The sequence below is a fragment of the Coregonus clupeaformis genome, unplaced genomic scaffold, assembly GCF_020615455.1.
Source record: "Coregonus clupeaformis isolate EN_2021a unplaced genomic scaffold, ASM2061545v1 scaf3525, whole genome shotgun sequence".
Lineage (NCBI taxonomy): Eukaryota > Metazoa > Chordata > Actinopteri > Salmoniformes > Salmonidae > Coregonus > Coregonus clupeaformis.
The window spans coordinates 22547-38337 of record NW_025536979.1 but is presented as its reverse complement, the minus strand read 5'-3'; the positions used below and the strand labels follow the sequence as shown (position 1 = coordinate 38337).

The 15791-nt window shown below is 42.4% G+C and overlaps 1 pseudogene; it reads right to left on the bottom strand.

Annotated features, from left to right (window-relative positions):
• Nucleotides 1-2321: 2321 nt before the first annotated feature.
• LOC123481146 lies at nucleotides 2322-11908 on the bottom strand (annotated as a pseudogene).
• Nucleotides 11909-15791: the final 3883 nt, after the last annotated feature.

Here is a 15791-nt window from a genome sequence, read left to right as displayed (position 1 = left end):
ACTGTTTGGCCATAATGACCATCGTTATGTTTGGAGGAAAAAGGGGGTGTCTTGGTCGAAGAACACCATCCCAACCGTGAAGCACGGGGTGGTAGCATCATGCTGTGGGGTGCTTTGCTGCAGGAGGGACTGGTGCAGTTCACAAAATAGATGGCATCATGAGGAAGGAAAATTATGTGGATATATTGAAGCAACATCTCAAGACATCAGTCAGAAGTTAAAAGCTTGGTCGCAAATGGCTCTTCGAAATGGACAATGACCACAAGCATACTTCCAAAGCTGTGGAAAAATGGCTTAAGGATAACAAAGTCAAGGTATTGGAGTGGCCATCACAAAGCCCTGACCTCAATCCCTATAGAACATTTGTGGCAGAACTGAAAAAAGCGTGTGCGAGCAAGGAGGCCTACAAACCTGACTCAGTTACACCAGCTCTGTCAGGAGGAATGGGCCAAAATTCACCCAACTTATTGTGGGAAGCTTGTGGAAGGCTACCCTAAACGTTTGACCCAAGTTAAACAATGTAAAGGCAATGCTACCAAATACTAATTGAGTGAATGTGATGAAAGAAATAAAAGTTGAAATAAATAATTCTCTCTACTATTATTCTGACCTTTCACATTCTTAAAAGGAAGTGGCGATCCTAACTGACCTAAGACAGAATTTTTACAAAGGATTAAATGTCAGGAATTTTGAAAACTGAGTTTACTTTTATTTGGCTAAGGTTTATGTAAACTTCCGACTTCAACTGTAACTACCTCATCTATCACTGATATTGTTCTTGTACATACTGTATATTAATGTATTTATATTGACACTATCTATTTCCTGATATTGCTACTATGCAAGTAACCATTTGGCTGTACCGTTTACAAAAGGGCTCTCAACCCTGTTCCTGGAGAGCTACCACTTAACTATGTTGTGAAATCTGTTATGAATGTATTGTAATGTTTTTTAAAAAGCTTTCTGGGAACTGTGGCAGGGATCTTGGAGGGTTGGTGGCCTGGCGGTTGGGAGCTTGGGCCAGTGGCTGATAGGTCGCTGGTTCGGGTTCCACGTTTTGACCTTGTGGAGATCTGTCTACGTGCCCTTGAGCATGGTGTTGACACTTGGGTTGCTTCTGTGGGTCGCTCTGGATGGGAGTCTGTTAGATGACTGAATGTAATGTAAATGTTGAGCGGCTTCACTGCAAGTAGTTCTATGTTTTAATATTTAAAAAATACAAATAAATGCTGACAAAAAATGTGCTATAACTGGGCAGACAACTCACAAACTAGCAATGAATACCGGCGCTAGGCTCACTTTTTTTACGCATCTTGCGACTGCATGACTTAAAGACCATTTGTGCCGGTCAATGCAGGCCTACAATAATTATATTCTGATGTGCTCTGCAGAGATTTGGAGGACAGTGTGCAACACACTGCATCCGGAAGAGGCATTGATCCGATCCAAATCTGATCGAGTAGCCTAATTGTTTGATATTGTGATTTTTGGCGTGATATTTACTTGTCCATTCGGACAACATAAATCTATATTCTTCTTGTCCAACTTTTATTTTATTTGTACTTTTCCCGGGCAAGTGGACAAGCGTAATTGTCGAGCCCTGTCACCCATCACTAGCCTGGTCCCAGATCTGTGCCGTCTTGCCAACTGCATGACAATAACCATAGCAGTTGGCTATACAGCACAAACAGGGACCAGCTACTATGGAGTCATTCTAGTGGGTTGGAATGGAGCTACTCACTTGATAACCTGGAACAGGGTCCTGTAGAGTTGAGTGAAGATGTCATTACTATCCTCCAACTCAAAGCAGATGTTGTAAGACTTCACCCAGGCTATATTCTAGTGATTCAAAGACAAAACACACCGTCAGAATACTTCACCCAGGCTATAATCTGGTGAGTCAAAGACAAAACAGTCATTATACTGGCTGGTGGATGAGAAAACGATGCCTGATGGTCTCAATGAGAGCTTACCTCCAGTAAGTAGAAATATCTGTTGAACTGGGCGCTTTGGTGTCCTCCAGTCCTTTCAACTGACGAGTTATGAACATAAATATGTCCTAAAATTAAGGATAGCTTAATTCAACACATTTATCCCCAAACTGATGATTATGTGTCAAATCAAAGCCACAATGACAAAGAGAAAAATAAAAACATTTTATTTTACTCAAATGACTGCTTTGTGTGAAAAAACACCAAATGTTTGTGAAACCTGCACTACAGGTGAATCTTCCTGATCTTCAGTTTGGTTTCTGGTGATGTGCATAGAACCTCGGGGGACATTGTATCAGAGTGAAGACTATAGTTAGGCTATGGTTAGGTCTAGGTCCTTACTTTGAGTTTGTCTGAGTGATGTGTAGGGGGCCTCAGGGCGTAGATCCTGAAGATGTCGGCCAGGCAGCAGGCCACTAGGAGGCGTACGTCCTTGTCCGGGTGCTTTAGGAAGAAGTCAGAGGCCAGGTGGAGCGCCAGGGTTCAGGTACAGCTCTTTTTCTCCTCCTCACTGTCCTGGTCCATGTCCATGAATGTCTTCACCACCATCTGGATAGACAGACAGACAGACATACAGACAGACAGACAGACAGACAGACAGACAGACAGACAGACAGACAGAGCGGTTGATTGGTTGATTGAGTCCCGATCTGTGTCCATGAACGTCTACACACTATATAGATAGGAGGGATGGACTACTAGTGATGAACTATCAAATTCCACAACCGCCCCTAGCTTAGAACTAGCCTTTTTAGATGAACACTGGTCCATAGAGGAAACAGTATAGTTTATATGGGTATACACCAGGGTTTCCGATAGCCGGTAATTGCCGGCCGATAAAATAAATGAAAAGCCGATAAATAACTATTGTAGCTGGCCAAATTGTCTGGGGCTGCCGCATCATACACCCCCTAATTTTGCGCTTCAGCACCATTCTCCTACTCCTTGTGCGCTGCCTTATGTGCATGCACCTGCTGCTGAGGGAAGAGAGAGAGAGAGAGAGACAGACAAGGTGAATGTCTTCCAGTATGGCCAGTTTTAATATTGTAGTGGACAAAGATGAGAAGAACGTTGGAGTGGCCAAATGCAAGCTACTGTGCAACTCGCTATTCAGGTAGGATGCAATTTTTGGAATTTGTATTTATTTGTTAGTATTTATAAATATTTTTTTATTTATTTATTATTACACTGAACAAAAATATAAACTAACATGTAAAGTGTTGGTCCCATGTTTCATGAGCTGAAATAAAATATCCCAGAAATGTTCCATACGCACAAATTTGTTTATATCCCTGTTAGTGATCATTTTCTCCTTTGCCAAGATAATCCATCAACCTGACAGGTGTGGCATATCAAGAACCTGATTAACCAGCATGATCGTTAGACAGTGCACCTTGTACTGGGGACAATAAAAGGCCACTAAAATGTGCAGTTTTGTCACACAACACAATGCCACACGTCTCAAAGTTTTGAGGGAGTGTGCAATTGGCCTGCTGACTGCAGGAACGCCCACCAGAGCTGTTGCCGAGAATATAATGTTCATCTACGCTACCATAAGCAGCCTCCAACGTCGTTTTAGAGAATTTGGCAGTATAATAATAATAATAATAATAATATGCCATTTAGCAGACGCTTTATCCAAAGCGACTTACAGTCATTCGTGCATACATTTTTGTGTATGGGTGGTCCCGGGATCGAACCCACTACCTTGGCGTTGCAAGCGCCGTGCTCTACCAGCTGAGCTACAGAGGACCACAGTATGTCCAACCGGCCACACAATGGGTAACCACGCCAGCCCAGAAACTCCACATCTGGCTTCTAATGTACGCCCCATGTCGCATGGATCTGTACACAATTCCTGGAAGCTGAAAATGTCCCAGTTCTTTTCATGGCCTGCATACTCACCAGATATGTCACCCATTGAGCATGTTTGGGATGCTCTGGATCAACGTTACGACAGCGTGTTCCAGTTCCCGCAAATATCTAGCAACTTCGCACAGCCATTGAAGAGGAGTGGGACAACATTCCACAGGCCACTATCAACAGTCCGATCAACTCTATGCGAAGGAGATGTGTCGTGCTGCATGAGGCGAATGGTGGTCACACCAAATACTGACTGGTTTTCTGATCCCCACCCCTTTTTATTTAAAAAAATAAAATAAAATTTATAAAGGCATCTCTGACCAGTATCTGTATTCCCAGTCATGTGAAATCCATTGATTAGAGCCTAATTTATTTATTTCAATTGACTGATTTCCTTATATTAAATAAAACTCAGGAAAAATCTTAGAAATTGTTACATGTTGCGTTTAAATGTTTGTATCTCATTATTATTGTAGGCCTATTTATTAATCTAAACCAGTTCTTTAAATATGCAAAACGTGTTTTATTTCATTCTGTTGAGACATTGTTGTTGGCTAAATTAAGTTTGATCTGTGTTTTCAATTATGTGCTCCGTATTTAGTTTAAGGTTATAAATAAGCCTGTTGTAAAATAATATCATTAGCCTATTGCTGTCATTTCTTGGGTACATGTAGGCATTAAAACTTTCTTGGTAATTGCCGCAATATAGCTTGTTCAAAACTTATGGGAAAGTTTAAACCAGTTCACAAGTGTTTCGTTTCATTCTGTTGAGCCATTTTCTTTGGCCAAATTATATTCCAACTGTAATGTTGTGTTTGCCGCGATATAATATCCTGCTCATATTTTCTTTATAAACAGTGGCTTGACTTGCTTTTGATATTACTATAAACAGTGGCTATTAGCCTATTACACTGGCGCTCCAACTCTCCGAAAGTTGAACTTGAGGTGAGGAAGTATGTTTTAGGCCTACCAGAGATTCTCCTATAATCGAACAATACAATCTTTATAAAAATATTTGGATTGAAAATGAATGAATTATCATCGTTCTGTAAGCCTATATCTGTATTGCAGATGCAGTAGCCTTTCTAAGAAGAATAAAGAAATGCATGTTCGAGTTTGTAGCATGCCGGCATATCTCTATCTCTCTCCCCCCTCTCTGGGGCTAGGCCTAAGCTTCTCTTCCTTTATACACTACATTATCAAAAGTATGTGGACACCTGCTTGTCGAACATTTCATTCCAAAATCATGGGCATTAATATGGAGTTGGTCACCCCTTTGCTGCTATAACAGCCTCCATTCTTCTGGGAAGACTTTCCACTAGATGTTGGAACATTGCTGCGGGGACATGCTTCCATTCAGCCACAAGAGCGTTAGTGAGGTCGGCACTGATGTTGGGCGATTAGGCCTGGCTCGTAGTCGGCGTTCCAATTCATCCCAAAAGGTGTTTGATGGGGTTGAGGTCAGGACTCTGTGCAGGCCAGTAAAGTTCTTCCACAGCAATCTCGAGCAAACCATTTCTGTATGGACCTCGCTTTGTGCACGGGGTTTGTCATGCTGAAACAGGAAAGGGCCTTCCCCAAACTGTTGCCACAAAATGTGGAAGCACAGATTCGTCTAGAATGTCATTGTATGCTGTAGCGTTAAGATTTCCTTTCACTGGAACTAAGGGGACTATCCCGAACCATGAAAAACAGCCCCAGACCATTATTCCTCCTCCACCAAACTTTACAGTTGGCATTATGCATTTGGGAAGATAGCGTTCTCCTGGCATCTGCCAAACCCCAGAATCGTCCGACAAACAGTTATTGTGCTGACGTTGCTTCCAGAGGCAGTTTGGAACTCGGTAGTGAGTGTTGCAACCGAGGACAGAGCGATTTTTACGCACTACGCACTTCAGCACTCTTTGGTCCCGTTCTGTGAGCTTGTGTGGCCTACCACTTGCTCGTTGAGCCGTTGTTGTTCCTAGATGTTTCCACTTCACAACAGCACTTACAGTTGACCGGGCAGCTCTAGCAGGGCAGAAATTAGCGAATGTACTTCTTGGAAAGGTGGCATCCTATGACGGTGCCACGTTGAAAGTCACTGAGCTCTTCAGTAAGGCCATTCTACTGCCAATGTTTGTCTATGGAGATTGCATGGCTGTGTGCTCAATTTTACGTGTGTGGCTGAAATAGCCGAATCCACTAATTTGAAGGGGTGTCCACATACTGTTGTATATATAGTGTATCATACATGCATGCAATACCAAGATGCATTTAGAGCTGAAATCTCTGACAGCTGAACTGTGAGGGGGATAATTATTGTTTTAATAAGCGATAAAGTTTTACATATGCTACACATCGAAACACAAGGAATTGTGTAGTGTTTTTAAGAACACGTAAACGTGGCTCATTTGGCCAATATCCTTTGTTTATTGATAGCGCCTGGCTGCAGTGGTGGGACGCCCTAATGTAGTGTCTGCAGGTTTTTCGTGATTCCTTTCAATTAAGTCCTAGACAACCAGGTGTGAGTAGTTCCTCATCAATCATGTACAAGGGCGGAGCAAAAACCCAGACACTCGGCCCTCCGTGAAATGAGTTTGACATGTGTGCCCTGATGGGTTAAGCACCCAATTCATACGGATGACCGGTACATTTCTTTAAATGTCAGATAAATGTGCATGTTTCTGGTGACTTGTCCGGCATCAAACTTTCCTAACGGAAACCCTGAAATATACATGTTGCCATATTATACTTGGACGTATAAAAATTCTAATTAAAAAGCTGTGAAAAACAGGAGACAGACCAGCGATCAACATTCACTCCCCAGACACCCCTGTTCTGATAACTGTATTTTTAGGATAACAGCATTCTGCTAGCTGATGGTGCACAGCCGCCATGTGTTTGATCATACGATACAGCCTTATTCTAAAATGGATTAGATTGTTTTTTCCCCCTCAATCTACAAATAATATCTCATAATGAGTGAAAACCAGTTTTTAGAAATGTTTGTACATTTATAATTTTTTTTAAAACAGAAATACCTTTACATAAGTATTCAGACCCTTTGCTATGAGACTTGAAATTGAGCTCAGGTGCATCCTGTTTCCATTGATCATCCTTGAGATGTTTCTACAACTCAATTGGAGTCCACCTGTGGTAAATTCGAATTGATTGGAAATGATTTGGAAAGGCACACATCTGTCTCATATAATGTCCCACAGTTGACAGTGCGTGTCAGAGCAAAAACCAAGCAATGAGGTCGAAGGAATAGAGCTCAGAGACAGGATTGTGTCGTGGCACAGATCTGGGGAAGGGTACCAAAACATTTCTGCAGCTTTTAAAAGGTCCCCAAGAGCACACTTAAATGGAAGAAGTATGGAACCACCAAGACTCTTCCTAAGAGCTGGCCGCCCGGCCAAACTAGGCAATCGGGGAGAAGGGCCTTGGTCAGGGAGGTGACCAAGGACCCCCATGGTCACACTGACAGAGCTCCAGAGTTCCTCTGTGGAGATGGGAGAACCTTACAGAATCAAATCAAATTTGCCACATGCGCGAATACAACAGGTGCAGACATTACAGTGAAATGCTTACTTACAAGCCCAACCAACAATGCATTTTAAGTGTTAAGTAAAAAAGATCAAAGCAAATAACTAAAGAGCAGAGTCACTCACTACCTTCCGGAGACATTTGAAACCCCACCTCTTTAAGGAATACCTGGGATAGGATAAAGTAATCCTTCTACCCCCCCTTACCCCAAACCCCCCCAAAAAAAAAAAAAAAAAATTAAAAAAAATAAATAAATAAATAAAAGAATAAAGATAAAAAATATAATAAAATATGGAGAAAAAAAACAATTAAAAATAATGAATAAAATTTATAACGAATAAAAAAAAATAAAAAATACATTGTAAAGTGGTTATCCCACTGGCTATAAGGTGAATGCACCAATTTGTAAGTCGCTCTGGATAAGAGCGTCTGCTAAATGACGTAAATGTAATGTAAATTAACAGTAGGGAGGCTATGGCTAGTCGAGGTAATTGAGGTAATATGTAGATGTGGGTAGAGTTAAAGTGAGTATGCATAAATAATAAACAGAGTAGCAGCAGCGTAAAAGGGGTGTGGGGGTGGGGGGCAGTGCAAATAGTCCGGGTAGCAATAATTAGCTGTTCAGGAGTCTTATGGCTTGGAGGTAGAAGCTGTTGAGAAGCCTTTTGGACCTAGACTTGGCGCTCCGGTACTGCTTGCCGTGCAGTAGCAGAGAGAACAGTCCATGACTAGGGGTGGCTGGAGTCTTTGACAATTTTGAGGGCCTTCCTCTGACACCGCTGGTATAGAGGTCCTGGATGGCAGGAAGCTTGGCCCCAGTGATGGTAGTGCGTACGGCCCAGTACCTCTGTAGTGCCTTGCGGTCGGAGGCCGGGGCAGTTGCCATACCAGGCGGTGATGCAACCAGTCAGGATGCTCTCGATGGTGCAGCTGTAGAACTTTTTTTGAGGATCTGAGGACCCATGCCAAATCTTTTCAGTCTCCTGAGGGGGAATAGGCTTTGTCGTGCCCTCTTCACGACTGTCTTGGTGTGTTTGGACCATGATAGTTTGTTGGTGATGTGCACACCAAGGAACTTGAAGCTCTCAACCTGTTCCACTACAGCCCCGTCGATGAGAATGGGGGCGTGCTCAGTCCTCTTTTTTTTCCCTGTAGTCCACAATCATCTCCTTTGTCTTGATCACTTTGAGGGAGAGGTTGTTATCCTGGCACCACACAGCCAGGTCTCTGACCTCCTCCCTATAGGCTGTCTCATCGTTGTCGGTGATCAGGCCTACCACTGTTGTGTCGTCAGCAAACTTAATGATGGTGTTGGAGTCGTGCCTGGCCATGCAGTCATGGGTGAACAGGGAGTACAGCAGGGGACTGAGCACGCACCCCTGAGGGGCCCCCGTGTTGAGGATCAGCGTGGCAGATGTGTTGTTACCTACCCTTACCACCTGGGGACGGCACGTCAGGAAGTCCAGGATCCAGTTGCAGAGGGAGGTGTTTAGTCCCAGGATCCTTAGCTTAAGTGATGAGCTTTGAGGGCACTATGGTGTTGAACGCTGAGCTGTAGTCAATGAACAGCATTCTCACGTAGGTGTTCCTCTTGTCCAGGTGGGAAAGGGCAGTGTGGAGTGCACAGAGATTGCATCATCGGTGGATATGTTGGGGGTATGCAAATTGGAGTGGGTCTAGGGTTTCTGGGATAATGGTGTTGATGTGAGCCATGACCAGTCTTTCAAAGCACTTCGTGGCTACAGACGTCAGTGCTACGGGTTGGTAGTCATTTCGGCAGGTTATCTTAGTGTCCTTGGGCACACGGACTATGGTGGTCTGCTTGAAACATGTTGGTATTACAGACTCAGTCAGGGACATGTTGAAAATGACACTTGCCAGTTGGTCAGCACATGCTCGGAGTACACGTTCTGGTAATCCGCCTCGTGAATGTTGACCTGTTTAAAGGTCTTACTCACATCGGCTACGTAGAGTGTCATCACATAGTCATCCGGAACAGCTGGTGCTCTCATGCACGCTTCAGTGTTGCTTGCCTCGAAGCGAGCATAGAAGTGATTTAGCTCGTCTGGTAGGCTTGTGTCACTGGGCAGCTGCGGTTGTGCTTCCTTTTGTAGTCTGTAATAGTTTTCAAGCCCTGCCACATCCGACGAGTGTCAGAGCCGGTGTAGTGCGATTCAATCTTAGTCTGGTATTGACTCGTTGCCTGTTTCATGGTTTGTCGGAGGGCATAGCGGGATTTCTTATAAGCATCCGGGTTAGAGTCCCACTCCTTGAAAGCGGCAGCTCTACCCTTTAGCTCAGTGCGGATGTTGCCTGTAATCCATGGCTTCTGGTTGGGATATGTACGTATGGTCACTGTGGGGAGGACGTCATCGATGCACTTATTGATGAAGCCAGTCACTGATGTGGTGTACTCCTCAATACTATCTGAAGAATCCCGGAACTGTGCTATCCAGTCTGTGCTAGCAAAACAGTCCTGTAGCTTAGCATCTGCATCATCTGACCACTTTTTTATTAACCGAGTCACTGGTGATTCCTGCTTTAGTTTTTGCTTATAAGCAGGAATCAGGAGGATAGAATTATGGTCAGATTTGCCAAATGGAGGGCGTGGGAGAGCTTTGTATGCGTCTCTGTGGGTGGAGTAAAGGTGGTCTATAGTTTTTTTCTTCCTCTGGTTGCAATTTAACATGCTGGTAAAAATTAGGTAGAACGGATTTAAGTTTCCCTGCATTAAAGTCCACGGCCACTAAGAGCGCTGCATCTGGATGAGCATTTTCCTGTTTACTTATGGCCTTATACAGCTCATTGAGTGCAATCTTAATGCCAGCATCGGTTTGTGGTGGTAGATAGACAGCTACGAAAAATATAGATGAAAAGTATCTTGGTAAATAGTGTGGTCTACATCTTATCATGAGATACTCTACCTCAGGCGAGCAAAACCTTGAGACTTCCTTAGTATTAGATTTTGTGCACCAGCTGTTGTTTACAAATATACACAGACCGCCACCCTTGTCTTACCGGAGTCAGCCGTTCTATCCTGCCGATGGAAGCGTATATCCCGTAAGCTGTATGTTGTCCATGTCGTTGTTCAGCCACGACTTGGTGAAACATAAGATTTACAGTTTTTAATGTCCCGTTGGTAGGATAACTCGTAATCTTAGGTCGTCAATTTGTTCTCAAATGATGAAGGACAACCATCTCTGCAGCACTCCACCAATCAGGCCTTTATGGTAGGGTGGCCAGACAGAAGCCACTCCTCAGTAAAAGGCACATGACAGCCCGCTTGGAGTTTGCCAAAGGGCACCTAAAGGACTCTCAGACCATGAGAAACAAGATTCTCTGTTCTGATGAAACCAAGATTAAACTCTTTTGCCTGAATGCCAAGCGTTGATTCTGGAAGAAACCTGGCACCATCCCTACGGTGAAGCATAGTGGTGGCAGCATCATGCTGTGGGGATGTTTTTCAGTGGCAGGGACTGGGAGACTAGTCAGGATTGAGGGAAAGATGAACAGAGCAAAAGTACAGAGAGATCCTTGATGAAAACCTGCTCCAGAGCGCTCAGGACCTCAGACTGGGGCGAAGGTTCTCCTTCCAACAGGACAACGACCCCAGACAAGACAATGCAGGAATGGCTTCGGGACAAGTCTCTGAATGCCCTTGAGTGGCCCAGCCAGAGCTCAGACTTGAACCCGATCTAACATCTCTGGAGAGACCTGAAAATAGCTGTGCAGCAACGCTCTCCATCCAACCTGACAGAGCTTGAGAGGATCTGCAGAGAAGAATGGGAGAAACTCCCCAAATACAGGTGTGCCAAGCTTGTAGCGTCATACCCAAGAAGACTCTAGCCTGTAATCACTGCCAAACGTGCTTCAACAGACTACTGAGTAAAGGGTCTGAATACTTATGTAAATTTCATATTTCCGTTTTTTATTTGCAAACATTTCTAAAAACCTGTTTTTGCTTTGTAATTACGGGATATTGTATGTAGAAAAACAATTTAATCCATTTTAGAATAAGGCTGTAGCGTTACAAAATGTGGAAAAAAATCAAGGGGTCTGAATACTTACTGGCTGTTAAATGTATACCCTATTAGGGGTAAACATTTAGGTTGTTTTTTGTGGGTCTTCTTTTGCAAAAGCCATCTCGTCTTTCTACAGTGAACATCAATATGACACTAACACTGATAACACTGTATTAACACAATACTCTACACTGAGCTGGTCTGCTCTTCCTTTTTTCAACCCTTTCATTGCAGAGGATACTGAATTTACGAAATCATAGGCAAACTCTAGACAGAGAACGAATCAATCTCCTCATATTCACTGCACAATTACCCTGTATTACCTATATTGCCAGTTATTTTGACAAATGAGGTACCATGTAAATTGTGTATTCCCCCATGGTTTCTCCACTCACCTTGAGCCTGCGGACCATCTCCTCCTTGGAGATCTTGTCCGAGATCTCCTTCATCCCCGGTCGGATAGGTGATCTTGCCATCTGTGGCCCGACCCTTTGAGTTAGCCATGCTCTCCATTGGCTGCTTGCTGGAATATAAACACACAAACATATATGGACACATCCCTGGATGAGTATTTTGAAATATTCAACCTCAAAACTGGCGACGTGGGCATCTAATACATGATTAAATGACTAATATCTTGTACTTCCTGCAGGGCATGAACCTTTTTGGTGAACCAGCCACAGTCGCTGGTGGATTCAAAAATATAGACCTACTTTTTTTAACCCTGCTTCCTGTCAAAAAGAAATAGGCTACACAACTTAAATAGTTGTATAGCCTGATTAAGAGTTTCCAAACATTGTGAGTATGACAAAACCTGGCTTAATTAGCGAGTTACTATGCCAACAGTATGTCTGAGTGTTGAAAATAATAAAAAGAGATAAGAAATAGCCAAGCAGTTGAACCAAATATACAAGTAGGCTGCTGTCTAAAGCACTGTATTAATGACAGCAGCAACTGTCTGCCGCTGGTGACCATCATGGGATAAGAGCTGAACAGCAGGGCCAATTCTGTATAGAAACCATATAGCAACACACCACTGATGGCTCCCAGGAGGGAGAAAAGTAATTTGTCTACCAATACACAAGGGGGCAGCCAGGAATTGTTTGAACATGGATGCATTTATATCAAGCTTGTTAAAGGTCTTTTGGATTTTTTGTTCATCATTTGACTCACAGATCACAATAAAATCTTCTCTTCGACAATATTCATACTGTAGCAAATTAGACATGGACCCTAACCCCAATTTGATACATTGGTGTCAATGTAGCCTAGTGGTTAGAGCATTGGGCCTGTAACCGAAGGGTCTCTGGTCCTAATACCTGAGCCGAAAGGTGTAAAATCTGTCGACGTGCCCTTGAGCAAGGCACTCAACTCTAATTTGCTCCAGGGGCGGCGTACTACTATGGCTGACTCTGTAAAATAACACATTTCACTGCACCTATCTGGTGTGTGACAATACGTCTTTCAAAATATATATTATTTACATGTTCCCATTGCCAATATTCATATTGTAGCAAATTTGACAGGGACCCTAATCTCAATTTGCTGCATTTGTGTCGGAAAATGGTGTCACCTTTTTTCCCCCCAAGGCCCCCTTTTCCAGATTTGCAATTGCACGTAGTTTAACAAGACTCATGACATCTTTTAGGAAGGCTCTTTAATGATAATTATAATAATAAATCATAAGGAAAATAAGGTATTGACCCGATTTCCCAAAATGTATTCCGCTACCAAATTAGTGCTGTCCCCGGCTGCCAAAAATATTGTTCAACTGAAAGTCGTCTGTTTTTTCGACCAATCGATTGGTTGAATATTTGAAAACATGTATTTTTTCATATACAGTGCATTCAGAAAGTATTCAGACCTCTTCACTTTTTCCAAATGTTGTTATGTTACACAGCCTTATTCTAAAATGGATTGAATGAAAAAATGTCCTCATCAATCTACACACAATACCCCATTATGACAAAGCGAAAACAGGGTTTTAGAAATATTTGCTAATTTATTACAAATAAAAAACTGAAATACCTTATTTACATAACCCTTTGCTATGAGACTCGAAATTGAGCTCAGGTGCATCCTCTTTCCATTGATCAAACTTGAGATGTTTCTACAACTTGATTGTCCACCTGTGGTAAATTCAATTGATTTGACATGATTTGGAAAGGCACACACCTGTCTATATAAAGGTCCCACAGTTGAAAGTGCATGTCAGAGCAAAAACCAAGCCATGAGGTTGAAGGAATTGTCCGTAAAGCCCTGAGACCAAAAAATTCTGCACCATTGAAGGTCCCCAAGGACACAGTGACATCCATCATTCTTAAATGGAAGAAATTTGCAACCCCCAAGACTCTTCCTAGAGCTGGCCGTCCAGCCAAACTGAGCAATTGGGGGAGAAGAGCCTTGGTCAGGGAGGTAACCAAAAACCCGATGGTCACTCTGACAGAGCTCCAGAGTTCCTCTGGAGATGGGAGAACCTTCCAGAAAGACAACCATCTCTGCAGCACTCCACCAATTAGGACTTGTGCAGCGACGCTCTCCATCCAACCTGACAGAGCTTGAGAGGATATGCAGAGAAGAATGGGAGAAACTCCCCAAATACAGGTGAGACAAAAATAAAAAATAAACAGTTTTTGCTTCGTCATTATGGGGTATTGTGTGTAGATTAAACTATTTAATCAATTTTAGAATACGGCTGTAACATAACAAAATGTAGAAAAGTGAAGAGGTCTGAATACTTTCCGAATGCACTGTACAGACACATTCTATGTTTTAAGCAAATCAACTATATGCACTGAGCTTGTCTGATGCTTAAGCGCAATGTTTGATGAAACAATTAAGACACACAAATGACCGAAGGGAGTCTGACAGCAATTTATTTGATCGTGTCGGGCCAGGCTCAGACTTTATGCGCTGTGTAAAAAAAAAAGACAGCAAGTGACTGTGTGACTAGCATCCGTTGTCTCGCTCTCTTCCCTGCTGCAGCAACCACCACAGAACATTAGTGTTTATTGCGCTGTCCGTGTTGCTGAAGCTGCAACATAATTACAGCCATTTCTGACTGAAAAGTTATGTTACCGAAATCCTTAATTTGTTTAGGAAAAACATTCCCTATTCTTCCAACCACTGCTCTCCTTACGTGCCACATGTATGCATCGCATGCACGTGACCAATAGTGCCTGACCTATAGCATATCATAATCACATCAATAAATTGGTTATAACAAACTCCAAACACTGTACACATGACAGCAAAATGGATGCAGAGGACGTGACATATAAACTTGAAATGAGGGAATGTTTACTGGTTGCTCAGGAGGTAAAGGGGAAGTCAGTGTGGAATGAATTTGACTAGTTGTGGAAAATAATGGAGACCAAGAAAAATAAGGTAAGGAGCAAGCACTGCGTGCATATTATGTGTGCTAAATAGGTGCTGTTAGATTACAATAATTTTTTTCTGACTGTTTGGAACAATATAAACAACACTAAATAAATTATAAGCTTACCATAGTCTGTTGTAACATTTTTTATGTTTTGTAAAGCCTTAATTTCAGCAAATACTAAATCATTAATTTGTGAATGCAATTCCTGAAATGGATCAGTTTATTTATTGTTTACGCTAATTATTCAAAGGTTTGCTTTGTTATTTTATTTTTAAACTAAAATGCTTGATTGCATTTCAAATCATGAATGACTTGTATGCTGTGTGATGACATGAACGAATGAATGATTGATGCAAGAGCCGTTTATAACTATTGAAATATAGGCCTAAGTAAGTTACTGGTATTAAGACTAAACAGGATTCGCTCTTAGGGCCTACAGCTCCGATGGTGGTTTATACAGGACCGCTATACTATTCCTACTAATGATAATGACATTACTTCTCATTATAATGATGATCTTAATAATAATAGTAATAATAACAATAAGGAGATGAAGAAAATGGAGGGTTATTATTATTATTATTATTATTATTTTCTGACCATTTGGAACAGTGTAAACAACACTAAATAATACCAGAGAGGCTGTTCTAAAGCCTTTATTACAGATGGGATGGTGTATCGCTGCAGAATGCTGTGGTAGCCATGCTGGTTAAGTGTGCCTTGAATTGTAAATAAATCACAGACAGTGTCACTAGCAAAGCACCCCCCACATCATAATACCTCCTCCTCCATGCTTTACGGTGGGAAATACACATGCAGAGGTCATCCGTTCACCCACACCGCGTCTCACAAAGACACGCCGGTTGGAATCAAAAATCTCAAAATTTGGACTCCAGACCAAAGTAAAATGTATGTGCCGTTCCTCATGAGAGCCAGTTTCATCATAGCGCTTGATGGTTTTTGCGACTGCACTTGAAGAAACTTTCAAAGTTCTTGAAATGTTCC